Source organism: Nelumbo lutea, chromosome 3, assembly GCF_056320005.1.
Source record: "Nelumbo lutea isolate HS-2025 chromosome 3, American lotus-T2T, whole genome shotgun sequence".
Taxonomy (NCBI): Eukaryota; Viridiplantae; Streptophyta; class Magnoliopsida; order Proteales; family Nelumbonaceae; genus Nelumbo; species Nelumbo lutea.
In genome coordinates, this window is record NC_142686.1 from 115304531 (window position 1) to 115320393 (window position 15863).

The window sequence follows — 15863 nt, forward strand, 5'->3', positions numbered from 1 at the left end:
CGAAACCAACCCATGCTGATGAAAACCTGATTGACTCGGGTTGGGTCAGTCCGGGTTGGTCAATTTGGTCGGGTTGGGCCTTCTTATGAACAACCCTAGCCAGAATATGGTCAGAAATTGGTACAACTAGATTCCAATATGCTGATAGAAAATGACCGCATATAACATATGTGATAGGCTCGCTAAATGTAGAGAGCTTTATTTAAACTAGAAAATGAAAAGATCCTTATTCAAGGTTTTTAAAATCGTACCATGACAACCAACCGGTCAAGAGTCCGGTTCTTGGGTTGAACTGTTTGATCGTTCAAATCGAATAGACGACCAATTTAAAAAAAAAATAGAAAATAAAAAATGGTCAAAACCGTTGAATGGTTTGAATGGTTCAACCACCCAGGTCAGCAATTTGCTGATCAAATCAACGTTTTTGGCAAAAAATTCAGTTTTGGGAAAAAACGGTCACCTGAATAGTTACCGATTTTCCAGTCCAACCATCTGATCTGGTCCAGTCTGATTTTGAAAACCATGCCCTGATTACAAGTTTATAATCAAAGCCAACCATCTAAAATGGTGGCGGGTCCAGGTCTCCTACACCTGGGTTGCAATGGTCTCTTTATGGATGATCTAAATTGGATTCATTTATAATTGGATAAAATATGGACTGGTCGTGTGCAATTTAATATAATTTAATTCAATTATATATAATGCCTGCACTATTAAAAGTATGAATGAATTTTTATTAAAATGTATTTATTTTTTCAGTTTGGTCTTTTTTTTTTAATTATGAAGGAAGAAAATATATAATCGAAAATACTACTTTTTACCTCATCCGGTTCTCTTTCATTTATGATATTAATCCCTCATTTTCTTTCTTGTTATGCCTAGTTTTGAATTTGGTTCATTGCAAGCATCGAAAATTTCAGTTACTACTTTTTTGCTTCATCCAATTCTCTCTTTTAAGTTTTATATTTAAAGTATAAATTCTCATTTCCCTCATTATATCCTATATTTAAGGTTTCTTTTTCACCAATAAATTCTATTAATTAGATTTATATCCAATATTTTTACCTTCAAGAATTAAAATATATATGAAAATTTTCAAATAAAACCTTACATTGTTCATTAGGATGCACCACTACTAGTGGAACTAGAAGGTACTTGTTTGTGTTCCTGGATCTGCTAGGTGACTATTAGTTGGATCCATTGATACAAGATCCCAATTAGACCTGTTCATGGGCTGGGTAACTTGACGGGCTGACCCAACCTGGCCCAATCTAAGTTAGGCTTGGACCTAAAATATCGGGCCCAACCATTTTTTGGCATCAGGCTCGGGCTTTCTAAAAAACCCCGGCCTAAACTTGAGCTTGACTTGATAATATATTATATAATATATATAATATTTTTTCTTTATTTTTTTTCTCTTTTTTCAAGTAATAGTGAAATCTTTCATTTTTATTTTTAGGTTTTGAGATCTTTTAATATAAATAAAATAGTTTTTAATTGAATAAAAAAAATTTGTTTTTCAAATTCCTGACTAAGCTCGAGCTCAGGCCTGAATATATTCCGTTAATATAGAAGCGAAACCTGACCCGGTCTGACCTGTGGGCAGGTCTAATTGGAATGCACATAAATCATGCATTCATGCAACAATTTATATCCTGCTAAGTAAGCAACAGGAGTGCGCAACCATTCAATCTCTCACTATGTACCTTGCATTTTATGACTGACTTGGGGTATAATCAATGTTTTCACAATATGCTGAACTGCCAATGCATTTAGCTAAACTTGCTTAGAATTGGAAACAAAATCTTCATGAGCACGGAACTCCTGAACCAAAAAATCATGTACACATCAGGAGATATTCCATACATATGGCTGGATGCTATGCTCTTAGGGTGCTACATCATTTTTTGCTTTCAAGACATCCTGTCATGATCTTCATTGGTAAAGGTAAAGTGTTAGATCCAACAACCTTATTTCAATTTCTTAGTTGGTTCAGCTTTTATGGAAGGAATGTGTTCGTTGATATCAAATTTCAAACCATTGGATTCCAGATCTTTAAAATACGCAAAAAAAAAAACAATTTTTATTTAAAATATATTTAACTAAAATTCATTATGACTTCTCTAGTGAACTAAACAAAGCCTAAAGGTGGAACTTAGGTGGGCTCGGGCCTGGGTATGAATCCGATATTTAGAATTTTAGATCGGATTTGAACATAGCTGAATCCAACCTTATTATATGCGTGTGCTTCATCTTATCCTCCTTTCTCATATATGTGCATATTTCTTTTTAAATGAAATCATTAAATATATAACAACGCAAAATTAAAATTTTTATGGATTTTCATTGTCTCTCATAAAATTCATATTTACTCCCTAGGGGTGTGCAAAAAAAAAAAAAAAGAAAGAAAAAAACCCAACCAACCGAAATTGACTAAGAAATCGGTTAACCCAACCGATTGGTTCGATGTTTTTAAAAAAATCGAAGGTACTGGTTCGGTTTCGATTAACCAATATAGAAAATTGGTGGTTAATCGAACCAACTTGTATACATATATTTCTATATAATTTTTATATATTTATATACATTATATATTTTATATTTTTATATATTATAAATTAATAAATATGCAATATATATAAATATATATAATTATAACATATGATATATTATTTATTATTTAAAATATAATATTCTATATATATTTATAATTTTTTATTATATATTTATATATTTTTATAATATATACTGTAAAAATTAAAAAATTGAAAACACTAATGAACCAAACCAATAGTTAACCAAATCGGTCAACCGGTTAACCAGCTAGCTTTGGTTTGGTTTTGGTTACCTGTTTTCCAAAAACCAGTAGTACTGGTTCGATTAAGCACCCCTATTACTCTCTAATAAGATCATTCTCTCTCTCTCTCTCTCTCTCTCACACACACACACACACACACCCCTTAATAGTCAAAGTTTGTAACATCTCCCCTCCCCATTAACACCTCTTATGTAGGGGTATTAATTAGATGGGTCGGATTAAGTGAAGGGCCAATCTAAATATGAACCTTGGCTTGAACCCAAACTAATGTCAAAACCCAAATTTGCCCACCAATTGTGGGGTGAAACAATTTTCTTCTTATATAAAAGTCTAAAGAAACAATTTCTCGTTTTCATGGGTTATAAGTTTTTTTCTCTATTTTTTTTTATTAACTTAATGTAGATTTGTTTCATGGATTCTTTTGGTTCAACAATAAAATGTAGTAAGAAAAAAGTTAACGTTAACCGTTGGTTATCTTTGTTAATTTAATTTTGAAATTGTTTTTTTACTTGGTTATTGATCTCATATTAAGCACATTTTTTTTGGCTTTAGAAGACTATAGTGGAGAGTAGTCCATCCCCCAAATCCTTAAATCCCAACCTTACCCTTTCTATTATTTAACTTTCGTTTATTAAATCCCGTTCATCATCGCACGGGGTCCCACTAGTAACAGAAAAGAAAAAGGAAGAAGTGAGGTGAGGGATCCATTACTAATGTAAGAAGTCACCACAAACCTCCTACTTTTAAATTAAATCATAAAAAAATATAAGAAGTCAAAATAAAAGAACCTCTCCCATCTTAATTATTTCTAATAAAATCCATCTATTCCTCAAATAAAAACCTCTAAGTCTTAATCGTTTCTAATTAAATCCATTACTGATGTAACCTGATGTAACCGTTTTCGATTACGTACCAATGTTTTGTGATGTAAAATTTTTTGGCTAAGTACCTCGTTATTTGACCTAGTGGTGGCGTGCCTTAGTGATGAGCTACTTGGTGGTGAACTGCCTACTGGCAAACTGCACGATGGAGAACTGTCTGGTGGCAAACTGCCTGGTGGTGAGCTCCTTGGTGGCGAACTGCCTGGTGGCGAACTGCTTGGTGGCGAACTGCTTAGTGGCGAACTGCCTGGTGGTGAACTGCTTGGTGGCGAACTGCCTGGTGGCGAGCTGCTCGGTGGAGAACTGCCTGGTGGTGAATTGCCTGGTGGCGAACTGCTTGGTGGCGAATTGCCTGGTGGCGAACTGCCTAGTAGCGAACTGCCTACTAGGCGGCCGGTGACTTAGAGAATGCTGGAGCTCCCTGGTGTGGCGCAATCCGACTGCCCTCAGCATGAGGTGGTCTTCTTTCCTTTGTAGGCAGTGGGAGCTGAGGGACCTGCGAGAACTTCATCTTTTCCTCCTCTTTGTAGGTGGCGGGAGCTGAGGGACCTGCGGGAACTTCATCTTTTCCTCCTCTTTGTAGGTGGCGGGAGCTGAGGGACCTCCGAGAACTTCATCTTTTTCTCCTCTTCGTAGGCGGTGGGAGCTGAAGGGCCTGCGAGAACAGAATCAGAGGTCTTGGAGGTATTTTCCCGGTGGGGGCTCTCCGATGCTTAAGTTAGCACTCTTATTGTAGAGAGCTTTGAAGATAATATGAGAGAGCTAGAGAGCAGAGTTACTTCCCTTTTTTCATCCCCCTCCCCTTTGGGGGGTGATGTCTTTATATACCGGAGTCCTCGCGGGTTAGGTGGGTGAAAAGCCTCCAAACGGTAAGACTCGTCGCATCCTGTCAGAACCGGGGTACAATGGTGAACTCCTCGAGGTCGTCAGGCTGGTGCTTGTGTCAGGCGGCCATGTCGGCGCCTGGGCCGGGTTGTCAGGGGGCGCCTGTGTCAGTCGGCGGGTCAGTGTCTAGGTTAGGTCGTCAGGTCGGCGCCTGTGTCAGTCGGCGGGTCAGTGTCTAGACCAGGTCGTCAAGCTGGCGCCTGTGTCAGTCGGCGGGTCAGTGTCTAGGCCAGGTTTTTCGGTGGGCGCCTTATGGGCGGCTTGGCCAGATCATGCGCTAGGCTGGTCCAGGTCGGCCAGGTCGCGCAGGCCGTGCGCGCTGCGCAGGTTGCGCGTGCCGCGCGCAGTTTGCACAGGTCGCGCGCGCGCGCCACACAAGTCGCGTGTGCCGTGCGCAGGTCGCGCTAGGCTGGCCAGACTGGTGCCCGGGTGGGTCACCAACTTCGTAAGTTTGTTGGCTGGGTGTTTTCCTAGTTGTCATGAGGTGCCACGTGTCACAATTTCACTGGAGGGCCAAATCTGCCCTCATCAATAGCCCCCTACTCCCGAGCTGATAGTAACTCAGCGAAGGGAGTAGATTTCTTTTGGCCCTTAAGTCGATGAGCTAGTAAGTGCTGATCCAATTACTAGTGTGGCCCGTAGGCTTTGGTAGCGACTCGTAGTCTACTCTTCTTTGACTTTTGCCCGTGCCGGAGAGGCGACCGGGTCTTTAGTAGTAATGTGGCCCGTAGGCTTTGGGAGTGACCAGTGGTCTACTCTTTTCTAACTTTGCCCATGCCGGAGAGGCGACCGGGTCTTAAGTAGTAATGTGGCCCGTAGGCTTTGGGAGTGACCCGTGGTCTACTATTTTCTAAATTTGCTCGTGCCAGAGAGGCGATTGGGTCTTAAGTAGTAATGTGGCCCATAGGCTTTGGAGTGACTAGTGGTCTACTCTTTTCTGACTTTGCCCGTGCCAGAGAGGCGACCGGGTCTTAGGTAGTAATGTGGCCCGTAGGCTTTGGAGTGACTAGTGGTCTACTCTTTTTTGACTTTGCCCGTGTCGGAGAGGCGACCGGGTCTTAAGTAGTAATGTGGCTCGTAGGCTTTGGAGTGACTAGTGGTCTACTCTTTTTTGACTTTGCCCGTGCCGGAGAGGCGACCGGGTCTTAGGTAGTAATGTGGCCCATAGGCTTTGGAGTGACTAGTGGTCTACTCTTTTTTGACTTTGCCCGTGCCGGAGAGGCGACCGGGTCTTAGGTAGTAATGTGGCCCATAGGCTTTGGAGTGACTAGTGGTCTACTCTTTTTTGACTTTGCCCGTGTCGGAGAGGCGACCGGGTCTTAAGTAGTAATGTGGCCCGTAGGCTTTGGAGTGACTAGTGGTCTACTCTTTTTTGACTTTTCCCGTGCCGGAGAAGCGACCGGGTCTTAAGTAGTAATGTGGCCCGTAGGCTTGGCCTGCATCAGCTTCGTAATGTCGGTCACCTACTCCTACAAGAAGCTACTAGGGGCTCGACCTTCGAGGGCAGCACTACTAACTTTAGGTTGCTAGCTCACATGGGAGCCTTGGAAGGCTCGACCGGTAAGGGCGCCTATGTAGTCAGTTGGCTGCCAACTCCCGCGGAAGCCACGAAGAGCTCATCTTTGTAGGGGGGGACCTTGCGGAGAGGACTGATGTGGCATTATCTGAATTGAAAGTAAGGTTGGTAGAGCTACTTAGTCCGTTAGCTCCCTGCATAGTCTCTGAGTTCATATAAAATGTAAACTATAAAGTGATAACTTCAATTTCTAAAAAGTGAGGACTTAGTTTTGGCAAGATGAGAACTTAGCTTTTGTAGGATGAGAACTTAGCTTTTTGTAGCGTGTTCCCACAGACGACGCCAATTGATGTAACCGTTTTCGGCCACGTACCAATGTTTTGTGATGTAAACTTTTTTGGCTAAGTACCTCGTTATTTGACCTGGTGGTGGCGTGCCTTAGTGATGAGCTACTTGGTGGTGAACTGCTTACTGGCGAACTGCTCGGTGGAGAACTGCCTGGTGGCGAACTGCCTGGTGGCGAACTGTCTAGTGGCGAACTGCCTGGTGGCGAACTGTCTAGTGGCGAACTGCCTGGTGGCGAACTGCCTGGTGGCAAGCTCCCTGGTGGCGAACTTCTTGGTGGCGAACTGCCTGGTGGTGAGATGCTCGGTGGCGAACTACCTGGTGGCGAATTGCCTGGTGGCGAACTGCTTGGTGGCGAATTGCTTGGTGGCGAACTGCCTGGTAGCGAACTGCCTACTAGGCATCCGGTGACTTAGATAATGTTGGAGTTCCCTGGTGTGGCGCAGTCCGACTACCTTCAGCATGAGGTGGTCTTCTTTCCTTTGTAGGCAGCGGGAGCTGAGGGACCTGCGAGAACTTCATCTTTTCCTCCTCTTTGTAGGTGGTGGGAGCTGAGGGACCTGCGAGAACTTCATCTTTTCCTCCTCTTTGTAGGTGGCGGGAGCTGAGGGACCTCCGAGAACTCCATCTTTTCCTCCTCTTTGTAGGCGGCGGGAGCTGAAGGACCTACGAGAACTGAATTAGAGGTCCTGGGGGTATTTTCCCGGTGGGGGCTCTTCGACGCTTAAGTTAGCACTCTTATTGTAGAGAGCTTTGAAGATAATATGAGAGAGCTAGAGAGTAGGGTTACTTCCCTTTTTTCATCCCCTCCCCTTTGGGGGGTGAGGTCTTTATATACCGGAGTCCTCGCGGGTTAGGTGGGTGAAAAGCCTCCAAACGGTAAGACTCGTCGCATCCTGTCAGAACCGGGGTACGGTGGTGAACTCCTCGAGGTCGTCAGGCGGCCTTGTCGGCGCCTGGGCCGGGTTGTCAGGGGGGTGCCTGCATCAGTCGGCGGGTTAGTGTCTAGACTAGGTCGTCAGGTCGGCGCCTGTGTTAGTCGACGGGTCAGTGTCTAGGCCAGGTTTGTCGGTGGGCGCTTTATGGGCGGCTTGGCCGTATCATGCGCTAGGCTGGTCTAGGTTGGCCAGGTCGCGCAGGCCGCACGTAGTTCGCGCAGGCCGCGCACGCCGCGCAGGTCGCGTGTGCCACGCGTAGGTCACGCTAGGCCGGCCAGACTGGTGCCCGGGTGGGTCATCAACTTCGTAAGTTTGTTGGTGAGTGTTTTCCTAATTGTCACGAGGTGCCATGTGTCATAATTTCAATGGAGGGCGAAATCTGCCCTGATCATAACCAATGAGATCAAACAACAATGAAAAATGTACAATACAAATTTCACCGGAAACTTCGATTATCAGCTGCCCAAGTAGGGGGAATCATTGGCCGGGATCAGACCGGGATAGAAAAATGATCACCACCATGTGCAATTCAAAATCGAAGGTACTGATCTCTGAATCGCTGTTGTTTCGGCCTGTTTATTGGCTCTTATTTCGGCCAACGACAATTGTTTATAATTTTCAATCTTTTCTTAGTGAAGAAAATAATGAAAAATAACAACGGTTCTTTTGATCATCTCGAAGTTTCCATTCAAATCAGAAATTTATCATTTAATTTACATGGTCATAAAAAATTGCTGAAAAGAGTAATACCCAATAATAATAGTCAATCAATTAAGAATGGGTGTTAGCGACTTAGCGTAAAGAAAGGAAAAAACAAGGAAAGAAATGAGGGTCTGCAATCAATTTTTTTATTTTTTATTTTTTTTTTATTTCTTTCTCTTTTTGTATACGATTGCGAAGGATGGTGTTAGAGGGTCAATTTCAAGTCTAAGGTACCTTCTCCGTCTTCTTTTCTTTTCTCTTCTTGCTTGTAACGAGGAGGTAGGAGCTGTATCAGAGGCCTCGTAAACTTGATTTCTTCCTCGAAGTCTACCATTTCGAACTTGGGAACCCAGCCCGACTTCTTCTCCTGCACATCCATCAGCTTCGTCCTCTTCCCCGGAGGCGAATAGGACGACTCGTTAATTTCCAATCTTCTACGATCGCAGCCGTCTCTGAAACTTCTGATCAACGCAAAGAACCTCTCAACCTTCTGTTCTTCTTCGTCTTCTTCCTCTTGGATCTCTTGATCACGTACACATTTGTTGCTCCTAACCTTTCCCATTTGTGGCCAAAAACCTCTCAACTTCTTCTTCTTCTTCACCTTCTCGATGTTTGGTTTCTTTCAGCGATGAAGCGCAGAGGTAGATGCTTATATATACACGGTTGTGAGTGGCGTAGCCCTGCCGACCAGTTTTCGTCACCAGAGAAACGTGGAACGCGGAACGGATGGGACATTTCGGCTGAGGCGTAGCCTCTGACGTAAAAACAATCACGTCATGGCATATCGAATCCATGTGTAGAGTGATGACGATGATTGAGTGTCAGTCCACATGACGGGACAGACAAGAGAGGACAGATGATGAGACGACGCTTTTCCTTTCTACCCTGTCTAGGCTAGAGTTTATATTGTGGACCGAGTCGTCATGTGGGCGCTCGCTGGTTTCATTTTGGTTGTGGGTTTGGTTCGGCCGACATCCAAGGTTCAACAGCCAAGTTGGCCTTCTTTGGCGTTCCAATGAGCTGAATCGAAACAACCGTTGATCAGACGGAATGAGGGGAAGTTGATTTGATACATCGTCATCTTACGATCACATCACGTCACATCACATTCACAAGTAACAGGGTCAATTAATTAGTTAAAAAATAGGGAAAAGTACGGAAAGACACTATGCAGAATTCTGAATTCCAGCCCCTTACAATTAACCCTGTCCCCCTATAAACCACTGCCCGTGAATTTGACAGGATGCATTCCCCTCTACGCCTAATAAATTCTGAACTGGGCTGATTTGTATTTCTCCGTAAAAAGTATGGGTATATTTATGAAAATATAGATTCAAAGGCTAATCCATTCGTTCGTCAAAACTACGTGCGGTTGGACATCGCATTTAGAGATCCATCCATGAATGGTCATTTCCTATTCTTTTCTTGAGAATGAAATCTCATTCTTTTCATTTCTATTTGTATTGAACCAAATAGATTATGAAAATAAACCACTTCAATTTCGATTTCAATACCAATTCTGATTTCAACAACAAACCAAACGGACCCTAAGAAACGAAGAACAATTGTACTTTAATTGTAAAACGAGATGTAGCACGAGCAACATGATTAGCTTTTCCAAGAATAAAGAGTTGAAGTGTTCACGTTGCAAGCATCAATTAAAATAATACAATATCAAAACGATACGAGTGATCGGATCAGCTGCTCACTGAGCACGCTCCACATGCCCATCCCCTCTGTGCATTGAGAACATCTCCCGTGCATGTGATTGGGAGATATTCCTATTACACGGAGGGGATGGGCGGTGAGGCGCCTCACTCTGTGGTCTCTCGAATCTCGACAAGTGGGTATCGATACATATAGATGGAGGCGCCTCACGAGTCGTAATCTGAGGCACTACCTGCTCTGCCCCAAAAACTGTGGTCAGATTAGCTGTGCAGCCGATTGTATAACCAAAGACAACGCCTCATTCCGGCCATAAATTCTAAGCGAGAGTGATTGTAGGCCATATGTATTTAATGATTAGGATTTGAGTCGAGAAAAGTCGAATAGTACTAGGTTCAAGTTCGGTTTGAGATTGTTCTATAAAGTTTGAGCGTGGTTTGAATTAGAATCTTGAGCTCGAGTTTGGATCGAGTAAAAAATTCATAAGTTCAAGCTCAATTTTGAGAAAAAAATATTTTAAAAAAATTATATATAAAAATATTTTTTATTTGATATTTAAAAAATTAAGAATTATAATAATTAATAATTATAATATTTCTATTATATATATTAAATATCAAATATATATATCCGAACCAGCTCACAAGCTGATCTCTAATAGGCTCGAGCTTGACTTGTTTAATAATCAAGCCAGTGAATTGAGCTCGAGCTCGGTTGAAACCGAGCTGAACCGAACTTTTCATAAACCGAGCTTGAACAGTTCGTGAAAATCTCGGCTCGTTGCCACCCTACTGGCATGGCATATCTATAGAAACAGATATACAAGATTATGGCTACATAACAGATTGGACCCTATTGGATACAACTAGCTAGTTCTAAATTTAGTTTTTTCAATATTTGAATTCCAACCGAATTTTGTCCATTGGGTTTGGACTGAATTTAGATAGTGATTATCATGAATCAAGTAAACTGAAGATAACTTGTGTGATTATCATGAATTCAGATGAAGGATGTACCATTTGCAGGCATAGATAAGATTATGGTAGTCACGTTTTTTTTTTTTTCCTTTTATATTGATAATTAATAATGATGATTATTTAAGTTTTATAATTTATGTAATAGTTTGCCTTTATTAAGAAAAATGATTTGTTACAAGTTGAAAGGGACGAAAAGAGCTGATTATAGGTAGACCCAAAAAGATATGAATGGAAGTAATAAGAAATGATTCAAGTATCTATAATTTAATGATACATATGACACCGAAGTAGAACACAATGGTAAAATAGAATTCATGTCACTGACCCCATGTGGTTGGATAATCTCTTTGTTCATTTCCACAGTTGATATAGGCCTTATGTCTACGGGTGGCTACGAGCTGAGCTCAAATAATAATAATAATATATAATAAAAAAGTATATATAATAGTAATTAATTATTATAATTCTTAATTTTTTAAGTATCAAATATATATATATATATATTAATTATTTTTATAAAACAGTTTTTTCAAATCAAACTTGACCTTGAGCTTAAGCCTCGTACTGCCTTGGTGAGCCAAGCTTGAATAGCTAGTTATTTGGCTCGACTCAATTTGAATTCATCCCTACTTATGTCTCACCCCACCTTGTATAACGAATGTTAATAATATATTTATGTACCAATGCCCGCTCGTAAATTAAGATCAATTCCAAATTGACACCTACCCCAACATTACTGCTTTCGTCCCTCGTATTCCCACGCCGGTGTTATATGGCATATGCCAAGGTCTAGATTCTAAGTTCTAGAAGCTCCGGATGTTGTAACACAAATAAATGTGACCGGAGAATGCAACTTGCTTAATTTGAGAATAGAAAAACCAAGAACGGAGGGAGCAGGGTTTGGTGTTTTAATAGACGTTGGAAAGAGAGATGACAGCCCACGTCCCGACCAAATGTTCAAGAGTAGGCAACTTTCAGCCCACTAGCCCAGTAGTGCTCCACAACTTCAACTTGGTAGGCAAGGCATGCTTTATATATGTACATATTTTAACCTATTTCTATTAAAAATCAATAAAAACAAGACCTTAACCGCTTTCCATGTTTGTGCCTCCCATGTGAGAGATTTCTGTTTTTCATTAAACTACAATAAACTTTTACCCCACAATTTTCCATTCACGTGTTTGTGTTTTCAACCCCTTATCGACCCAACCGGTCGTACAGGTATCCTCATCACAGTTTTGGTTTTGGGCTATTAGCCAACCCATAACCCGTTATATGCATCCATCTAATTAAGTGTTTTCATCCACCCGAACAATTGTACTGTTTCCCCATTGACCCGTTCAATAGACAGATTGCCATAATATATATATATTTTTTTCAAAATTCTTATATCAACAACATCATGAGTCCACTCATTGATACGGAGTTGAATCACAGACGTATAGTAGGGGTGCCAATTGGACCAGTCCTTACTCTGGACCATTTTGGACCTGTCCAATTTGATGTCTGGACCGTCCAATCTGTTCAAATTGTTTTAATTTAGATCGGTTCTAACCCAAACCTGGTTGGATGGTTCATTGACACCTGTATTCTTATCCTCTATCACTGGATTAAATATTAATGGGCTAGATGTCATTTCAATTTAACCAAATCCAATATAAATCCAATGAGAACTGAGAATGGACCAGGTCCAATCCAATAAATACTTTGGACCATTAAGTCTGGATTGGTCTAATTCAATGTTTTATTGGTTCGTCCAATTGATCCAAATTAGATTTTGATTTAAACGGGGTCCAACCCAAAACCAATCTGCTGACACCCCTATGCATAGAACGTATGGACTGGACTAGAGGGATAAGTAGGCGTGTTCATGGTTAACCAAACCATGGGACTGTTTTCCAAATTGAACCAGTATTACTAGTTTTTGGAAAACCAGTAACCAAGATCAAACCAAAGCCAATTGGTTAATTGGTTGACTAGTTCGGTTAATCCCAATTCGGTTTGTTGATTTTTTATATTTATAATATATATTATAAATAAATATATAAATATACAATAAAAATACTATAAATACATATACAATATTGTATTATAAATATATATATATACATACATACATACATAAATATGCATATAGTATATGTATACCGATTGGTTTGATTAACCGAAATGTTTGGTTTAGTCTCATCGGTTTAATTTGTTTGATTTTTAGGTTTTTGATGATCACCCCTATGATTGGTCTATGAAGAACAAAGCATATAACAACAAGACAAGATTAAAGTTCTTTGCATCACCCCTAGGTGCCTGTCTAGGCGTCGCCTAAGTGATAGGTATGGATTTTTTTTTTTGAAATAAAAAACGTATATCCTAGGGTAGTTCCCTAGGTTCCATAACCATATTTCTTTAGTAATTAATCATAATTTTCACAAAATCTTTGGAGATTCAATACAGCAGTTAGCAATGTTTATGTTGATTAAACCCTAACAAATAACGAAATAATACAAAAAATAGTATATAAATGCATAAAATGAATATTTTATTTTAAATATGTCTAATTTATAATTATAATCTCAAAAAAATTAAGAGTATAAAAGTATTTTATAACATAACATATAAAATTGCTTGACGATTAGGCGAGGTAAGCTTCCAAGGGTGCCTTATCACCTAGGTGTCACATCGTCACTAGGGGTGTCAATTGGATTGGATTTGGTCCAGTCCATTATAAATGGACCAGGTCCAATCCAATCCAATTTGGACTGGTCCAATTCAATGTTTGGACCATCCAATTTGTTCAAATTCATTTTGATTTAGATTGGTTTCAACCCAAACCTGATCCATTGACACATATATTCTTATCCTATATCAATGAACCAGATATTGGCTTAATCCAATCCAATCCAATATAAATTTGTTACGAACAGACCGGGTCCAATCCAATCTAATAAATATTTTGGACCGGATTGATCCAATCCAATATGTCTTGTTGGTCTGTCCAATCCGTCCAAATTGATTTTGGAATGGATGAGGTTCAATCTAAAACCGGTCCATCAACACTGTTAGCCGCCACCTTGACAATCATGTTTCCTACAGAATGAATGTTCTTAAAAATACATGGGATGAGCTTTTTAATAATGGGAAAATCTATGATGACAAAAAGACATGGTAAAAAGAAAAGCTTTGACCAATCAAAACTCACTCGTGAATTTTGATAAATACCAATCAAAACTCACTTGTAAAAAAAGACCAGTTTTGATTTGAAGAACCATAAAAATGTATCAACCATTATATATAGGACTTCAACTAGGACACTTCATCATGCATGGTATTTTCATAAGAGGCCTCATTGTCCACTTCCTTCTCTCTCAATATATATCCACTAGCAAAACAATGAATCATCGCTCTCTATGGTAGAAAGGGTCTCCGTCCCTTCATCACCCCCAATCACTGCAATTAAAATGCATATTCCTCTTCCACTTCTAGCATTAACAAATTTGTCTTTGTCCCATATACTATGCATTGTTACTTTCATTCTAACTTTGATAATTATATCACTTTCAAGCAATCCTGGTGTTTTCAGTTTGACAATGTATTCAGGTCCTATAGTTCAAGGCAAGGAGCTGAAGCTTGGGAAAACATTAAACTAGAATAACCTGTTGTGGGAAGGTCATAGTCTCCATCAAGGTAATATGTTCAATTGAAAAAAAGCATCCGATTCAGTTTGGAAGGAGTACAAATACAAAATACAAGGTTTTGCATTCTACATATTTCTATTTTTACTCCTTCCAAACTGAGCTTAAAGATTTCTTTGCAGGGTAATATTTTGTAGTCTTAGTGAGCATCTTCGTGTTCTGCTTATATTGACTGGAGCAATTTTAAATCACCAAGCTTAAAAACATATTCGCAATATGACTAAAATATAGGCAATGCACATAGATTCTACTCTATATGGTCTTATGACCAACAACAACAACAACCTTGAGGTAAGGAACGAATAAATAAATTTTCAATTCAATTAAAAAAAAGAACAGCTTGGTAGGCATAAACTTTTGATGATTAATACAATAAAGTCAAATTCCAAGCAATATTAACGTAGGGCTACTTGGCGGGCCTTTGTTCGCACCATGTGGCATCGGCTAGATCAAATTCTGACTAACCATCATCACTTTTTTCAACCACTCATAAGGCGCAGTTAACTAAAAAATGTGGTGCTTATCTCAAGGTAACCATATTCAGAATCTCAAGAGAATCATTCTTGGCTATTAAGGACTAAACTCTGAGCCCTTGTCTCTTGCCTGGTCTTATGACCAACCTTAAGCACTCGACTAACTTTACCATCAGAGTCTCTGCCTTTGGGATAACACCCGGGGCCTTTGACATGTACTCTTCTTTTGTTTTTAAATCGGATCTGTCGGCCTCGAACACCAATGAAATCTCCTTGTTGCCATCGGCATCATATTTGACAGCAACAAATATCAATCTAAGATCTTAATCCATTAACTTATTTATCGAATGCATACCAACATTCTGCAACCATGGGAAGCAAGAAACTTTCACGAATTCTTATTTCAGATGCTTCTTTAGGAATTTTTACTTCATATGATAGCAGTGTTTCTGATTGCTCTTGCAACTCACTCATCCCTTTACATTTTTCTGTGTGGATTTAATCTGAAAATTGAGCTTCTCAAGTATCAAAAAAATTTGGCTGAAATTGGCAGTAGTACTACTACCATGGAACCAGCACGACGCAATTTGAAACAAACCAGCATGCATTATATATGTCTCGAGTACAAACCAAAAGTGCATCTTTCAACTTCATCAATTTAGATCTACCAACTTATTAATCGCTTAATAAATGGAACTTTTATCTATTAAAAAAATCGGAATTCGGATAATCATGATAAGGAATTGAAGTTGGAATAGCCAAATGGAAATGAAAGGGAAGAACATCTTATCAGTGTACTTACAAAAATACTACCAATGTGAGTCCATTACAAATGGATCAGGTCCAATCCAATCCAATAAATATTTTAGATCATTTTGGACCAGTCTAATTCAATGTCTGGAGCCATTGAATTGGTATATGTGTTGGTAATAAGCATGGTTTTTGAATCGCTATTGATGCAGACAGTCAGACCG